At 43.9% G+C, this 18,320-nt stretch overlaps 1 protein-coding gene across 1 annotated transcript in view; it reads left to right on the plus strand.

Annotated features, from left to right (window-relative positions):
• The window catches only part of BEND4 (BEN domain containing 4), a 202,506-nt gene that overhangs the window by 93,890 nt on the left and 90,296 nt on the right, over positions 1–18,320 (plus strand). The gene's annotated exons all lie outside the window — the stretch shown is intronic.

Below are 18,320 nucleotides of genomic sequence, written 5' to 3' on the forward strand. Positions count from 1 at the left end.
GGGGGAAGAGACACCACCTCCCCCCTCCACACAGCACACAGGAACAGAGCTGAGGCTGTCAATCAGCTGGAGGTCCCTCCCCTGTCATCTTTTTTGTCTTGGTGATATGTCACATTAATTAAAGTTGCGAAGCAGCGGGGGGGGGGGGGGATGGTGGTCTGCTGTCGGAAATGACATCTTACAGAAGAGAAGCAGGGGGTGTTGACTTCTTACCTCTTCTCCCATGCAGCCAGCGAGTTAAGAAGCGGGGTGAGGGGCCGAAAATGACTTCTCACCAGGCGGCAGCCTCTAGTAATTTGGGGGGCCCTAAGCGGCTTGCACAGTGAGCCTATAAGGCGGATCGGCCCTGATGCTGATAGCAGAGGAATGAAGTAGCACACAGAGATTACACTTAGGGGTTTATTTAAAGGAGAGTGCAAAATCAAGCTCACTTCTGCAATCAGCTTCCAATTTTTATTGCCAAAGCTTAACCACTTCACCTCCGGAATGTTTTCATTCCTTACCAGGCCATTTTTTGCGATACGGCACTGCGTCGCTTTAACTGTAAATCGTACGATGTTGTACCCAAACAAAATGTATTTTGTCTTTTTTTCCCCACAATCAGAGCTTTCTTTTGGTGGTATTTGATCACCTCTGCGGTTTTCATTTTCCGCTCTATAAACAAAAAAATAGCAGCAATTTTGAAAAAACACAATATTTTGTACTTTTTGCTTTAAAGCGGTTGTAAACCGCATATATAATTTTTTTTTTTTAAACCTGCAAGGCAAAAGGCATAATCAGCTAGTATGCACCGCATACTAACTGATTATGAAATACTAACCTCGGAACGAGGTGAAGAACACTTACCTGGTCCACGCCAAGCGAAATGTCATCTTGCTCCGGCGTGTCTTCTGGGTATCGCCGCTCCAGCGCTGTGATTGGCTGGAGCGGCGATGGCGTCACTCCCACGCGTGCGCGCAGGAGATTTCAAATCGGCAAGGTCCGGCGGCTGCCAGTCCTTTCGCCGTGGATTCCCCCCTGCGCATGCGCCGCTGCAATCAGCGGCACATTGCGAGGGGAATATCTCCTAAATCGTACAGGTTTAGGAGATATTCTTTATACCTACAGGTAAATATAAAAAAAATCTTCATCAGTTTAGGCCAATATGCATCCTTATACATATATTTGGTAAAAAACAAATCACAATAAGCATATTAGGGATTGGTTTGCGCAAAAGTTATAGTGTCTACAAAGTAGGTTATAGATTTATGGCATTTTTATTATTACTAGTAATGGCGATGATCTGCGATTTTTATCAGGACTGCAACATTGCGACAGACACATCGGACACCTTTGACACTTTTTTGGGGCCAGTGACATTTATACAGCGATCAGAGCTAAAAATAGCCACTGATTTCTGTATTAATGTCACTGGCAGGGAGGAAGAAGTTAACACTAGGGGGCGATCAAGGGGTTAACTGTGTTCCCTATGAGTCTTTCTAACTGTGGGGGGAATGTGGCTGACTAGAGGAAGATAGAGATAGTTGTTCCTACTTAGTAGGAACACACAATCTGTCTCCTCTCCCCTGACTGAACCAGTATTTGTGTGTTTACACACGCAGATCTGGTTTTCACTCTGTCGCAAGCCAACCTACCGGGGTGTAACTGCAGCGGCTGGTCGGGAAGTGGTTAATTGAACAAGCTGAGGTTAGAAGCTTATTGGTTTCTGTGCTAAAATGAGCCGAATTTTGCACTGTCCAGCTTTAGTAAATAAAACTGTAGAGGGATACGCTTTGTGAGTATTTCATGCCTGAGGTTTACAACAATTTTAACCCCTCCATGTCTCCAGAGTCGCAGAAGGTGATTTACCATGGTTTTCCTCCTTTCTAGAAAACCGATCACAAACAGTGAAACTGGGATCTTTCACGTCTGAAAAACGCGCGGTGTCATGTGGAGTCCCCCAAGGGTCCCCCCTGTTGCCGGTGCTTTTCAACATCTATCTTCGCCCTCTCTTTGAAATCATCAGTAGCCAAGAACTACTTTATCACTCATATGCAGACGATACGCAATTGTTTTTCCGCATCTGCAACAAAAAGGATCATCATCTCAGTTTAGAGAAATGTCTCTCTTTGATAGAAAACTGGATGACTAAGAGTTATCTTAAATTCAATAGCTCTAAAACAGAACTTCTCATGTTTCACGCCAGCCGCAAGAGTCAACTGGCACCAACCTGGACACCCCCGCCCATTCTGGGCCAAATCATCACCCCTAGCTCCAAAGTCAATAGTCTCGGGGTCATCTTCGACACCTACATGACAATGGATGCACAAATAGGGTCAGTAGTCAGCGGATCTCACCATCTGTTGCGCCTACTACGCAGACTTATTCCATTTATTCCCAAAGAAGACGTAGCAGTCGTGGTGGGAACAATTGTGAACTCCAGACTGGACTATGCAAACGCCCTTTACCTCGGACTCCCAAAGTACCAAATCTCTCGTCTGCAAGTCGTTCAAAATACAGCTGCCAGACTTGTGACTGGGAAAAAAACATGGGAATCAATCTCACCTTCGCTGAGAACCCTTCACTGTTTGCCAGTAAAGGACAGAATTGCATTCAAAGCACTCTGTCTGACGCATAAGTGCATCCATGGGAAGGCTCCGCAATATCTTTGCGACAAGATAGAACTCCATAATTCCAATCGCGTTCTGCGATCCACCGACCAAAATCTGGTCAAGGTACCTAAAGCAAGATACAAGTCCAAAGGAGAAAGAAGGTTTGCTTTCCAAGGTCCTAGACTATGGAATGCTTTACCAACCAGCATTCGGTTGGAGGAAAACCACCTGGCATTCAGAGGATGGATCAAAACTCTGCTCTTCTGATGTCAAGAGACAGGAACAACAAGCGCCCAGAGGCGATTCAGTTCGCATGTGCCGCGCTATATAAGTCTTTCATTCATTCATTCATTCATTCATTCATGTCTAGGGGTTATAAAAATTTGCAGACACAATTTTTTCTGCATTGGTATGTCTGGTTAAAGCGGGAGTTAACCCATCCATAAAACAGTTTCCTTTCCGGCACGTGCAGGAAATGTAACGTTCCCATTGGTTGTGCTCTCAACCAAACTGTCAAACCATCCAATGGCTGGTGTCATAACTGATCACATGTGCAGCATCATGGAAGTTGTAGATTAAACAGAGACCAATGTGGCAGCTTGCTTGACTAAAAACAATAGGAGGGTTTACTTCCACTTTAACTAACTTGCCTGGCTAATTTGACATCTTTGTTTTTTTACGTTTTCTGGTAGTATAGTCAACTTTATAGCAGCCCGTAACTTCTACCTTCCTTCAATCTTTGGCCCCGTACACACGACCGAACATGTCTGCTGAAACTGGTCCGCGGACCAGTTTCAGCAGACATGTTCGGTCGTGTGTACGGTCTGGCGGACATTTGTCCGCCAGATCGTTTTCGAGCGGACAAATGTTTCTAAACATGTTTAGAAACATGCCCGCTGGAATCCTGTCCGTCGGACATGTTCGGTCGTCTGTACAGACTTACCGTACATGTCCGAGCGGCCGCCATCCCTCGCATGCGTCAAATGACTTTGACGCATGCGTGGAAGCATTGAACTTCCAGGGCCGCGCACGTCGCCGCGACGGCGCGGCCTCGTCACCGCGTATCGTGTACGCGCAGATTTCTGTATGATGGTGTGTACAGCCATCATACAGAAATCTCCGGCGGACCGTTTTCATCGGACATGTTTGCCCGTGTGTACAAGGTCTTGCACTTCAGCTTCCTTCAGGTTCTATGGCATTTATTATTTTTGTTGCAAAGTACGATTGATAGGTGCAGCGGAGTCAATTTTGATCAGATGTTGTGTAGTAACAGGAACTGGCTTCTTTATTGGAACATAACCACACTAGGAAAAATGTCACTGCACATGGTAAGAAGAACACACAGGTAGGAAACAGAAAAACCAACAAGTACATCACTGTGGACAGGAAATACAACACATCATAGAAAATACATAGCATAGCATATGACTGAGCATTAGCGACATCTTGTGTCCTTTTTCTAAACTGCATTCAATACAATAGGCTAAGCTGAAGGTTTGTTGTATCTCCAACACCCCTTCTCAACAACTAAGGCTTAGTCTGTTAAACCTATCTTCTTTGTGAGCCTTGAATGTCTTTCAGTGGTCAGGGGCTTTGTAAGGATGTCTGCTGTCATATCCTCAGTCGGGCAATAAATGAACCCAAGAAGACCTTGCTCTTGAAGATCCCTAAGAAAGTGAAACTTCACATCAATGTGCTTGGTTCTTGAATTAACTCCTTCCGTATGTGCGAGTACAATGCATCCTTGATTGTCCTCATAGATTTATGTTGGTCCCAACTGTGGTTGACCCAAATCTGTTAATAGCTGTCTCAGCCATATAACTTCTTTGCTTGCCTGCGCTGCAGCAATGTATTCTGCTTCAGTAGACGACAGTGAAACAGTGAGTTGCTTTTTACTAGTCTAACTGATGGCGCCTCATGACAGGAAAAATAAGTAGCCACTGGTAGATTTTCTGTCACTGGTGTCTCCTGCCCAGTCAGCATCCACATATCCAGTTAAGGTGCTTTCACCGCTTGCTGATAACTTTAGCTTGTAGTGCAAAGTCCCTTTAAGATAGCGAATGATTCGCTTTACAGCATTCCAGTCCTTTTGGCTTGGCATTAAAACCTTTCTGCATACCCTAAAACAACCAAAAAAAAAGGGTGGATTAGCGGTCCCCGATGTCAAGAGATACTATGAGGCGGTGATATTAACAAGAGTGGTGGAGTGGGCCAGAGCTAGCAAAGAAAAAAGGTGGGTTAGTGTAGAAAATGAATTGTCACAGGCAAGGTTAGATAAGATAATTTGGAACCCTCCACAATTCAGGACAATAGATAAAAACGCACACGAGATAACTAAAAATGCACTTAAAGTTTGGGACACGGTCTATAAAAAAATTGTGAAAGAGTACAATTCACCCCTTATATCACTAAAGAATAATGATTATTTTGCACCAGGTAAAACACAAGTGGGGGGAAATTGGATTAAAATGGACACTATACAATTAAGGGATATAATGAAGGAAGGGCACATTTTAACACTACAGGAGTTGAAATTAAAAAACTCTTTCCTGGAAATTAATGAATGGAGATATCGGCAACTAAACCATTTTATCCAAGACCTTCCACACCCACTGAGGTCGGGAGATCAGTTATTGGAATTGGAAAAAATATGCTCTACAAAAAATGTCAGAGGATCTATCTCGGGACTATATAAGATGTTACTGAAGATGGAAGAGCAGAACATACCCCCATTCATTAAAAAATGGGAAAGGGAACTAGGGACACATCGGGATAGGACCACAATAGAGAAAATGCTGACCCTGACACACTCCTCCGCGGTGGATAGCCGCACAGCAGAGATGTGTTTTAAATGCATAGCCGGATGGTATATGACACCAGACAAATTAAAAAAGTTTAAAGAGGGACAGACTGGAGAGTGCTGGAGGGGATGCGGTTTACCAGGAAATATGGCGCACCTGTGGTGGGGATGCCCTAAGATAAGGAGGTACTGGGAAAAAATATTGGCCTGCGTCGAAGAGATTACAAAGAAAAAGATAAAGATGGACCCTTGGGTTGTCCTGTTCCACGGGGGGGAAGAAGGCATTAAAAGTTATAAAAAATCGCTAGTACCACACCTACTGAATGCTGCCAAAAGATTAATTCCAAGGGGCTGGCAAGAGGTGGAATGCCCATTGATCTGGGAATGGATCGATGCGGTTGAAGAAACGTATAAAATGGAGGAACTGCAGGAGGACATGGAGGGTAATAACATATTACAAAATATGAAATGGGAAAATTGGAGAACTTTTAAGAAATCGTGGAGTTACGCGGAAAAATTAAGAGAAGACACTTAAGGCCACTATAGAAAAATCAGAGAGAAGTAGAGGTATAAGGAGATTGTTTTGGTGAGATAGGAGGGGGGGGGGAGGGACGGGTAAGGGGAGGTGAAGTATTAAGGGAAAACTTTTGTATACGTCCAGCAAAAGAAGTTAAAAATGTATTCAAGAAAATAATATAATATATATATAATAAAAAAAAAAAAAAAACACAAAAGTGGAAAACAAAAACAACTAGCATAAAAAACAGAGACACTAATGATGCAAAACCGAAATAGAGATGCAATGGGCTGGTACGCAGAACATGAGCATGTAAATGCACACTCTATGAGGTGGAGTCTGAAGTATTAAAAAAAAAAAAAAAAAAAAACCTTTCTGCATAGGGTTCCAACAGTTGCTGCAATGTCCAGCCTTGTAGCAGTGGTAAGGTACAGCAATTTCCCTATTGCTTTCCTGTATTGAGTATTAGCAGGTAATGGGCTATCTTGACAATTCATCTCCTTTAGGTAGTTGGTTTCCATGGGAGATTTCACTGGTTTGGCATTTTCCATTCCAAAAGTTTCAATTATTTCTTGTATTTTGTGTCTTTGATTCAGAAGGAAGCTGCCATCTTCATCTCTCTAGATCTGGTTGCCAATGTATTTGGTGTCAAAGTGCTGATTTAGTTTTTCCAGTATTTCTGCTTCATCCCCTTCTTGCTCAAAGCAAATCAGGATATCATCCACATAAATAAGCATATAGACCCATATGTTTGTCAATCGCTTTGTGTATAAGCAGGGGTCTGCTTTACTCCTTATAAAGTTTTGATGTGTAAGCACTTCATTTATTTTTATATTCCACGTTCTGGCTGCTTGCTTTAGGCCATATATACTCCTGCAAAGTTTGCACACTAGGTCTGACCTTTGTTCATCTTTGAATCCTGTCGGCTGTTCCATGTAGATTTCTTCTGTTAAATCGCCATGTAGAAACGCGGTTTTCACATCAAATAGTTTCACTTGCATTTTCCTTGTGACGGCTACTGTCAGTAAAGTCTGTATTGTAGTGTGCTTGACTACTGGTGCAAACGTCTCATCGTAGTCCTCTCCGTATTTTTGAGAATAGCCTTTTGCTACTAGTCTTGCTTTGTATCGTTCAATTGTCCCATCTGCATTGTATTTCACTTTAAAAGTCCATTTGCATCCTATGGCTTTCCTTCCGGGTGGTAGTTCTGTAAGTGTCCATGTTTTAGTGTCATGCATGGATTTTATCTCTTCCTCAGCAGCCTTTATCCATTTAGTTGCTTCTTGTTCTGAAAGTTGAGATATGTCTTCCCAGTTTACAGGTTCGTTGATACTGGCAGTACTTGCCTTGTATGAGAGACGTATAGGTGGTTTACCTTTGTTTTCTCTTGTTGACCGTCTCGTTTTTGTGTCTGAGCCTTCTTGTGTCTGCTCTTCAATACGGGTTGAGTCTACACTCACTTCAACTGTTTGTTCGGAAGTTACAGAGATGGGCTGGTCAATGTCAGTTTTCTCTTCTGTTCTTGCTTCTACTGTTGTCATTACATTGTCTCTTAAATCTTCAACAAAAGTTATGCTGTTGCTAATGGTAACCTTGGCTGTTTGGGGATTTAGGATTCTGTAACCCTTGACATTGTCACTGTATCCAACGAAGATACCTTCAAATGCTCTGTTTTGGAGTTTGGTGTGTTTTTCTTCAGGTATGTAGATTAAATGCTTTGCATCCAAAAACTCTTAGGTGTTTTACACTTGGCTTCTCATTGTGCCATAGTTCATATGGGGTTTTGTCCACTGTTCTGGAAAGAAGTCTGTTCTGCAAATATGTCATGGCTGCCTCACCCCAGTATTTTTGTGGTAGTCCAGAGTCTGTCAGCTTACATCTGATCATTTCGGTCAGAGTTCTATTCTTTCTTTCAGCTACTCCATTTTGTTCTGGTGTATACGGGACTGTCTTTTGATGTTCTATTCCATGCCGTTTTAAGTACTCTTGTATCTTGCCTCCTGTGAATTCACCTCCATTATCGCTCCGAAGTATGAGAGGCTTCCTCTGAAACTTGTTACTTGTCTTTGTTATATAGTCTTGTAATTTGTTGAAAACTTCACTCTTGTGTATATCTTGAATAGTCGTGTATGAAAGTCACTATGTACCTGTTGCCTCCAGGTGTTGGTGGGTTTAGGGGACCACACACTTCACTGTGAACTAAGTCAAGTGGTCTTGAAGCTCTCTTCTGACTGACTTTGGGAAGTGTTGCTCTCGTAGCTTTGGATTTAATGCAACATTCACATTTAACAGTGACTGGACAAGGGGATACTATTAGATCCCTTGTCAGATTCCTCCTCTGTAGTTCCTGTATGCATTCTGGGTGTCTGTGACCTAGACATCTGTGCCATATATGTATACAGTCGTGCTTGTGTGTACATAGTCTCACCTTTTCCTTCACTGTGTCGAGGTGATATAGATGATCATCCAGCTTGGCACTTGCTATTGTCTGTTTGCCGTTTAGAATGGAACACTTGTCAACCTTGGAATTTCACAGTGAGTCCTCTGGCTGTTAGACGCTTCACAGATAAGAGTCCTCCTTCTAGATTAGGAACATAAAGCACATCTTTCACTGGTATGGTTAAATTGTGTCCCGCATCATCAGGGCATACAAGGGTTCCATGCCCACATCCTTCTGCATGTATTTTGCTTCCATCTGCAAGGTAAATAATTTCTTTGTTGTTCAGATCAAGTTCTGTGAAGAAACTTCTATCACTCGTCATGTGACTGGTTGCCCCTGAATCGATGCACCAGTCTTGGCATTTATTGTTGCCTGTCGATTTAAATGTGGCATTCCAGTTGCCTTCCCTTGGGTCATTAATTGTGGTTTTGACCTTTTGTTTAACATAAGAGGGACGTTGTCTCATTTGCTCTGCTTTCCATATAGTACAGTCTTTCTTTATGTGTCCCTGTTTGTGGCATCTGAAACACGCTCTGGTTTCTTTCCTGTGTAATCTTGCATCTGTAGCTTTAAGGGCGGTGCTGGTGTCGGTTTCTGTGGAGTCATGCACTAATTCCTTTCTTCTCTGATACTCATCTATGAGCCTGGTTTTTACAAATGCTACCGTCAGATCTGTCTCGGGTCGTGTCTCCAGTGCATTGATTAGTGCAGTGTATGTATCGGGCAAACTGCATAACAACATGGCTGCTATTTGACTGTCTGTTATATTCTCTCCGCTTGATCTGAGTTAACACTTTGAACTTCCATAGCTGATAATTGTCATTGTTCAGCTTGGCCACTGAGAGTTTAAGCTCTGAGTTTCAGGCCATTTTATCCCTCCTTTATATATAAACAGTCTTACTTGTCTATAGGAGATGTCACTGGAAAGCTTCCTTATGTCGATCTCCGCATCAGCCACACTGTCTTCCGTTCGAGGCTTTGTTCTGCTTGGGCGGCACCTGGTCATAAGACTTTATCCAGACTCTGGGCCCGTAACCTGTTGCAAAGTACGATTGATAGGTGCAGCGGAGTCAATTTAGATCAGACGTTGTGTAGTAACAGGAACTGTCTTCTTTATTGGAACATAACCACACAGGGAAAAATGTCACTGCACATGGTAAGAAGAAAACACAGGCAGGAAAAAAAACAACAACAAGTACATCACTGTGGACAGGAAATACAACACATCATAGAAAATACATAGCATAGCATATCACTGAGTATTAGCGACATCTTGTGTCCTTTTTCTAAACTGCATTCAATACAATAGGCTAAGCTGAAGGTTTGTTGTATCCAACAATTTTGTGTTCCCCCGCCAAACACTGTGGTTCCTTTCCTTGGCCCTTAAGTCACTGCCGAGAGCTTTAGTGACCTAGGGGACAGAAAAAGGAACCACAGTGCCGAGCGGCCAATGGGCAGTAATGTCAGATGTTAAAGAGACTGATAGAGGCTGCAATACTAGAACAAAGGGGTATTAGGGTGCCACATGCCATCAGAGGGATGAGAATACCACCTCTTCTGTTGCAGGGAACTAGCCCTTTGATTTGTTTAGAGACCCAACCTTATTTGTACACAGTTCTAATCAATTCCATGACCATATCTTGTTATCAAACATTTTTTAAATGAAACTTAACAGTCGGTACTATTTAGATTTTATTTTTATGAATCTTGTATGTATTTCAATGTAAGGCCCCTTTCACATGATGGGACTGTTCAGGTCCGCCTGTCAGTTTTGACGGCGGACCTGAACGGCTGTTCCATGCAGTTCTATGGAGCGTCGGATTTCAGCGGAGACATATCTGCTGAGATCGGATCCGCCAAAATCGGACGGATGGCGATACGTCCCCATCCGTCCATGGCAGATCAGATCGGGTGAGATCTGATGAAAACGGACATTCTGTCCGTTTTCATCAGATCTCCCCATAGGAGACAGCAGAGCTGCACAAGCCCCTCCCCGCTCAGAGAGCAGAGAGGGACTTGTCATCCGCCGGCTCAGCGGAGAGATCTCCCGCTGAGCCGATGGAGTCCGCCTGTGTGGAAGAGGCCTTAGACACAATGACAGTGGAGCCTACTGGTTTGTTTTGTAAACAAACTAATATGATCACCATGATTGGCTAGCATGGTCATCACATTCTCAGAAACCAATCAGCATGGTTCAAGGTTATTAGTGCAAGACTACTGCTGTCCGTGACAGAACGGTCACAGAATTAGGCGCAACCATAGCTGCGTGCTCCTAATTCCAGAAGACAGATCAACATTGACTCACCACAGGGCACCGTCTTGAAGGAAGGTAATTTACAGATTGTGGTCAACATGATGTAAAGAGCAAACTGTTAACTACACTAAAGGCACATTCTGGGCAGAATTAAAAATGTAAAATCAGTAGGGAAGGGTAAAACATTTTCAGCTGTATGATCATATCTCTGCCCTCCTCTACTCCAGGCCATTCACAAAATGGAACCTGAGGGCCTGTGTTTTATGAATGGTAAAGAAGAAAGGGGGTGGAAGAGTTTCCAAGTTGGAGCACATATAAATAGCTCCCAACTGTCCCTGATTTCGAGGGACTGTCCCTAATTGGAGAAATGTCCCTCTGTCCCTCTTTCACCTTTATTTGTCCCTCATTTTGGTCTGATCTATATAGTTGTATATAAAATGCATTCTTTATCTTTCAAAAAGTGTTTCCCAGTGCAAAACCTTTCATCCAAATTCTAAAATGCTGCATTTGTAAATTTTAAAAGCCAAAATAAAGGAATAGTGGATTTAATTACATGTGTTTGGTTAATTCTCCTAAGGGGGTGTGACGGGGAGGGGGGGGAGGTGTCCTATGACCACTTACACTTACTAGTAGGTGTCCCTCATTCCTATCTCAAAATGTTGGGAGGTATGTATATAGATAGCAGTGAATGAATTAGGAGTAGGCTTGCCTGGAGGGAGCCCAGTCCTCTTTAGGGGACACACTGGGACACATTGGATGCCCAGCAAGAGAACAATGGCAACTGAAAGCATCCAATGTGTCCCCATGCCAAATCCAACGAACAAGCTATACAAAAGAATGACAACCACCCCCAATTTATAACCAGTCTTTACAGTAAGATGCACAAGGACAGGCAGTGTATATAACAAAAAGACAACATTTCCCCAGCTATGCTGCAAAAAAAAAAAAAAAAACTGACCCTGTCTATCAATTCACATTAAAAACAGAGGTTTTAGTTGCACACATTTGCAAACATATGTGGAAGCCACGGTGCCTACGTCAAGGCTCCACTATGCACTATGCACTGTTCTAAACTGTTCCACATGTTCTAAATCTATATTTTTGAGCCTTCAATTTGGAGAATGCATAACAGTGGATAAATTAGGGGCAAGTGTGCCTGGAGGGAGCCCACGCCACAGGAGGTGAAGTGCTACCTTACATTGCCACTCAATGGTAAAGTTCCCCCCTTGTGTGGGCATCAGTGTTTATTTTCCAAAGTGAGTAGACGTTCTGTTCCTACGCTGCTGCCATTGGCTTATCTGAGTGACATTGGTGTTAGAACTATGCAGGACCTGGTGATCACTTCATCCAGCAGTGCCACAAGCTGGCTGGGTGTGACTAGACTCTGGGCCCCCAATAGGAGGCACATGGCATGTGCCAAAGCTGTTTGAGCATAGTGACACCCATGTTTAATTGGGCAAATATACCCCTCAAACTTGTCATGTGTACACAGGTATCATCAGTAGATACTGTACATCATGGATGTTAAATCTTTTAGCAAATACTGTCAAATGCAGCCTGTAATATGAAAATAGTTAAGTGGTAGCGTAAGCCTGGCTCCAGTACCTACCTTTACTGAGTTTTTAATAAAAAAAAAACATATCACAGAGTGGAACTGTGGATATGAGAGCAAGGTAAACAATGCCACATCCTGATAGATTAGATTGCATAGAAATAAGTTGGCAGATGATGGACTTTAACCCTTTGCCGGAGAGCGTACGCACATATGCGTACTCAGATCTAGGGGGTTATACCGGGATTATGGCCGCAGCTGCAGGCATCATCCCGATGTAATTTTTTTAGAGCCGGCAATTGGCTTTCCAGGGATAACAACCGATGCGGCTAAAAGCCGCTCGGTTGTTATCCCGGAGTAGCGGGAATGGACACCCCCCCTTACGCCGCCTCCGCCACTCTTACCGGGCCTCCCGTCCCACCGGGAGACCCGATCCGTGATCCCCAGCCTCCAGTGCCCAGCGAGAGACTGAAACGAAGCCGCGAACGGCTTTGAGTCAATCTCTTCAGTGTAAACACGGAAGCGACGTCATGGCGTCACTTCCAGGTTACTCGGCTGCCAATGGCACAAGTTTTAAACAAATACACAGTATTCAGAATCGTTTTTGGCGATCTCAATACTTTGAAGCGCAAAGAAGGGATTGGGGGTCTTTTAGACCCCTGATCTCAACATAAAGAGTACCTGTCGCCACCTATTACTGTCACAAGGGATGTTTACATTCCTTGTGACAGCAATAAAAGTGATCAAAATGTGAAAAAAAAAACACAATTGTATATTATAAAAATAAATAAGAAAACAAATGTTTTAAAGCACCCCCGTCCCCGCGAGCTCGCGCAGCAAAGAAAACGCAAGTTGCGCCCACATATGTAAACGGTGTTCAAATCACACATGTGAGGTATTGCCGCGAACGTCAGGGCGAGAGCAATAATTCTAGCCGTAGACCTCCTCTGTAACTCTAACCTGGTAACCGTAAAAACAAATTAAAGCATCGCCTATGGAGATTGTAGGTACCGTAGTTTGTCGCCATTCCAGGTGCCGTAGTTTGTCGACATTCCACGAGTGCGTCCAATTATAAAGCGTGACATGTTTGGTATCTATTTACTCAGTGTAACATCATCTTTCACATTATACAAAAAAAATCGGGCTAACTTTACTTTTTCATTTTTTTTTAATTCATGAAATTGTCTTTTTCCCAAAAAGTTGCATTTAAAACACCGCTGCACAAATACCGTGTGACATAAAATATTGCAACAATCGCCATTTTATTCTCTAGGTTCTCTGCTAAAAATATATATATAATGTTTGGGGGTTCTAAGTAATTTTCTAGCAAAAAATACAGATTTTAACTTGTAAACACCAAATGTCAGAAATAGGCTAAGGCCGCGTACACACGATCGGTTAAACCGATGAGAACGGTCTGATGGACCGTTTTCATCGGTCCAACCCGATCGTGTGTGGGCGCCATCGGTTATTTATCTAACGGTTAAAAAAAAGCAATCTTGTTTTAAATTTAACCGACGGTTAAAAATCCACGCATGCTCAGAATCAAGTTGACGCATGCTTGGAAGCATTGAACTTCGTTTTTTTCAGCACGTCGTTGTGTTTTACGTCACCGCGTTCTGACACGATCGGTTTTATAACCGATGGTGTGTAGGCACGACTGACCATCAGTCAGCTTCATCGGTTAACCGATGAAAACGGTCCATCCGACCGTTCTCATTGGATGGCCCGATCGTGTGTACAGGGCTTTAGTCATGAAAGGGATTTATAGGCATGACACAAAATTTAAAAAACTTTTTGTCAGCAAGTCCTCCCAAGTGTACCTTGTACAACTTGATTACTAGAACTGTTTTATGAAGAATTTGCTTTTGCTACTGCACTCTGTATGCTGCATGCTATGTACAGCAGAATGCAGTATTAGTGGCAGTGCTTTAATAGGATCCCCCACTTCTCTTCTATAAAAACTGTACCAATGTGTAGTGACAGTAGAAAGGGGACAGATACCTTTGGCGTGTCAAATACTAAGCGCCATATAACCGATCTCCCAGCAGAGTCACACATGTTCATTGGCATATTTTGTGATTTGATCATTGCCTTGTAATAAACAATATCCTGTTTTTTTTATTGGAGCTTTTTTTATTTTTTTTATTTGTATTTTTTTTATTGGAGTTCTTTTTTAAATGTTGTCCATTTGTTTTATGTTGTGCCCAAATATTCGATGTAGATGCGTCTTTAAATTGGAAGGTACTTGCCATGGAGAAAATCTCATATTTCCTTGTATAATTGCTATTGATAAATTATTAATATTGTTTGTGAGTCTCTTGGTAGCTACACAAAAAGGCTCCAATTCTCATAAACCTCTGCAAATGTGTCACTAAGGTCAGATTTACGAGAGGCTTCACTCATGTGCTCCGTCTCCAGCCATTAGCCATCTGGAAAGTATCACATTTAGGGTACAATAACATCATGTGAAATCAGACCTTTATAGAGAATCTGGTGCATGGAAGGTGTGATCATAGTGTTGTAGAGAAGGTTTAGACAGAGGGAAATTCTCTTTAAAGCCATTCTGATAATGCAGAGTAATTGGAAATGGATATTCAGCAATTTTGGGATTCTTTTGTTTAAAACTCTTTCATTTTAGTTGAAAGTGATTTGCAAAGGGGCCAGTTAGGGGCGCTATAGTGTTAAAGTGATTGTAAACAATCATCTTGTAAAACAGCCCATTCAGTTTAAAATAGAAATAAAAGATAGATATAAAAAAAACATTGGCCCAGATTCAGGTACATTTGCGCTTTATTTGCGGAGGCACAGGGCAACGATTTTGCCCTCCGCCCACGCAAATATTTTGCGCTGCCCCCGATTCACGGAGCAGTAGCTCCGTAAATTGCGAGGGTGCGCCGGGGGCGGGAATCATTTAAATTAGGCGCGCTCCCGCGCCGAGCGTAGAGCGCATGCTCCGTCGCGAAACTTTCCCGACGTGCATTGCGGCAAATGACGTCGCAAGGACGTCATTTGCTTCAGAGTGAACGTGAATGGCGTCCAGCGCCATTCACGAATCACTTACGCAAACGACGTCGATTTTAAATCTCGCGACGCGGGAACGTGGGTATCCTATAGCATTGGCTGCGCCTGCTATTAGGATGTGTAATGTTACGCGAAACCCGACGTACGCAAACTACGTAATTTGCGTACGCAGGGCTCACGCAACGTTGTGAATCGGTGTTAGTATGCAATTTGTATACTATACACAGATCAAAATGGGAGCGCCCCCTAGCGGTCATCGCTAGAATGCAGCCTAAAATCTGCGTGGCATAAGAGCCTTATGCCACGCATATTTTAGGCTGCAGTCGGCGTAGCGATGTTCCTGAATCAGGAGCATTCACTACGCCGGAGCAAGTAAGCAATTGCGCCATGTAACCTATGGTTACACAGGCGCAATTGCTTCTTGAATCTGGGCCACTATAAATACCTTTTTTTACTCTTTTTTTATAAGTGATCACATTCCCTCTGTTCTCAGCTGCATAAGAGCTGGGGGGGGGGGGGGGGGGGGACAGCAGCACACTGAGTTTGCCAGTGAATGGCTGTGCAGCGAGGGTGTGTCAGGAGAAGTCTGATCATTGGAGGAGAGTACACTGAGGGGCAGATTCTCGTAGAATGGCGTAACTTAGGGCGGGCGTAACGTATCTCATTTACGTTACGCCGCCGCAAGTTTTTCAGGCAAGTGCTTTATTCACAAAGAACTTGCTTGTAAAGTTGCGGCGGCGTAGCGTAAATCACCCGGCGCAAGCCCGCCTAATTCAAATTAGGCGGGTAGGGGGCATGTAGCATTTAAATTAAGCGCGTTCCCACGCCGAACGTACTGCGCATGCGCCGTCCGTAAAATATCCCAGGGTGCACGTAAATGGCGTCCAGCCCCATTCACGGACGACTTACGCAAACGACGTAAATTTATAAATTTTGACGCGGGAACGACGGCCATACTTAACATTGGTTGCGCCTCATATACCCAGGGGCAACTTTACGCCGGGAAAAGCCTAACGTAAACGTCGTACCTTTACTGCGTCGGCCGCGCGTACGTTCGGGAATTCACGTATCTAGCTAATTAGCATACTCAACGGGGAAAACGACGGAGGCGATACCTAGCGGACAAAAAAAATATTGCATTTAAGATCCGACGGCGTAAGAGCCTTCCGCCTGTCGGATCTAATGGATATCTATGCGTAACAGAATCAGTCGCATGGATACGACGGCCTAGATTAGGACTTACGACGGCGTACATGGCGTTGCGCCGTCGTAAGCCCTTTGAGAATCTGGGCCTGAGTTCCCAGCATAGCTAGAGAACTGACCAAGGTGTGTTCTCTTGTTTAGTGTGATCAGTTTTTAATAGGAAAGCAAGGTGACTGGCAGGAAGACCAGTGATTTCACATAAAGGAAGCAATACAAAGAGAATAGGATACTTTTTCATAGTAAATGGTACAGCTGGCACAGATCAGGATTATAAAGTGTTGGGGTAACAAACACTTTAAATGTTCAATGTGTGTATAGTATAAGGATAAAGACATCCTTACCAAACAGCACTGCCAGGTCCTGGACCACAAGTTCAGATAACAGTACAGCTTTGATTCAAGTTATTACCCCCACAGCAAACTGATGATTCATCATGTGCTCTCCCCCTCCTGTAACCATGGTCCCAGTGTTAGACTGACAACACTGAGCACAGCAGAATCCCTGATTGGTTCCTAATGCTGACATTCTCTCTCCCAGTCTGCTGTATAGGGAATTGCAGAAATCTGATATAAAGTAAAATTAAGTTATTGGTACGAACTTATGTTTGAAAAAAAATGTTTTTGGTTATAAATATTTTTGAAATGTTTTTTTTTTTTCTTCATACATCTGCCTGTTGTTTAGCTGTAATTGGTGATTTAAAACCTAAGTTTAGTCAGAAATGAAAAACAATAATCAGCACAAGGGACATTACTTACAGTCATTAGGATGTGTCCATTGTGCTGTTAGCTGAAATCTTCTTCTATCGATCCTGTACCACTGTAATCTTCCAGTGTGGTGAGGGGTATTTGAGCTGAGCTGAACTACTTCTATGAATAAAACAGGAATGTTGGAGGGAGACCTTTCAATCTTCCACCTGTTCTCCATTCTTAGATCCTGTTTCACTCATAGAATGGAGCTGAGGGTGGAAAGGGCCGGTGTTCTCCCGAGATATGTCCCCCTGGCGAATAATGCCCGTCCAGGACTGCGCTCTACCTCCGAAAATTACCGAACTTGAAGATCTGGGCATGAGCTGTAGACTGCGCCTGCAGTCATAGGGCATAGTGAAAGTCGTTGTCGCACACTCCCGATGCTCGCTCCACTCTGCAAGGGGGGCGTGTATATTACAATTATATCGTCTAAGGGGCGGATGCCACAAAGTCGCCCATCAACAGTGCAAAACTCGCCCTTCTTTCCATACACCCGCCCCCCCTATCAGACGATATAATAGTAATACACAGGACGGGGGGGCGTGGCAGAGTGGAGCGAGCATTGGCAGCGTGTGGCACGATATTGTGCTCAATGCGCATACGCCATGTCCAGGCGAGGTGTGTTGGGGTTCGGCAATTCTCGTAGGTCGCCTGCGCAGGAGGTTCACTGCGCCTACGCAGGACAGAGCGGGCAAAATCTGCCGGGGGACAATTCTCGGCAGGACACCGGCATATCGGGTACACTTGATGAGAGCCTGTCAGGCCCCGTACACACGGCCGAGGAACTCGACGTGCCAAACACATCGAGTTCCTCGGCCAGTTCAGCCCTGAAGCCGCCGAGGAGCTCGGCGGGCCGAGAGCTCCCATAGAACAACGAGGAAATAGAGAACATGTTCTCTATTTCCTCGCCGAGCTCCTCGTCGGCTTCCTCGGCCGAAAGTGTACAAATGGCCGGGTTTCTCGGCAGAATTCAGCAAGAAACTCGGTCGGAAGATGAATTCTGCCGAGGAAACTGGTCGTGTGTACGGGGCCTCACAGCTCTGTTGGCTCTTTTAAGCCCTACTTCACCAGAAGGTTATGGCAGTGGGGGTAGGGCGAGGATAATGAAGGAGGATTTCAACTTACAGAGGAGACAGCAGCACAAGGGACACATCCAACTGACCAATGTCCCATGTGCTGATTTTTTTTCTTTT

Source organism: Rana temporaria, chromosome 1 (assembly GCF_905171775.1).
Source record: "Rana temporaria chromosome 1, aRanTem1.1, whole genome shotgun sequence".
NCBI classification, from domain to species: Eukaryota; Metazoa; Chordata; class Amphibia; order Anura; family Ranidae; genus Rana; species Rana temporaria.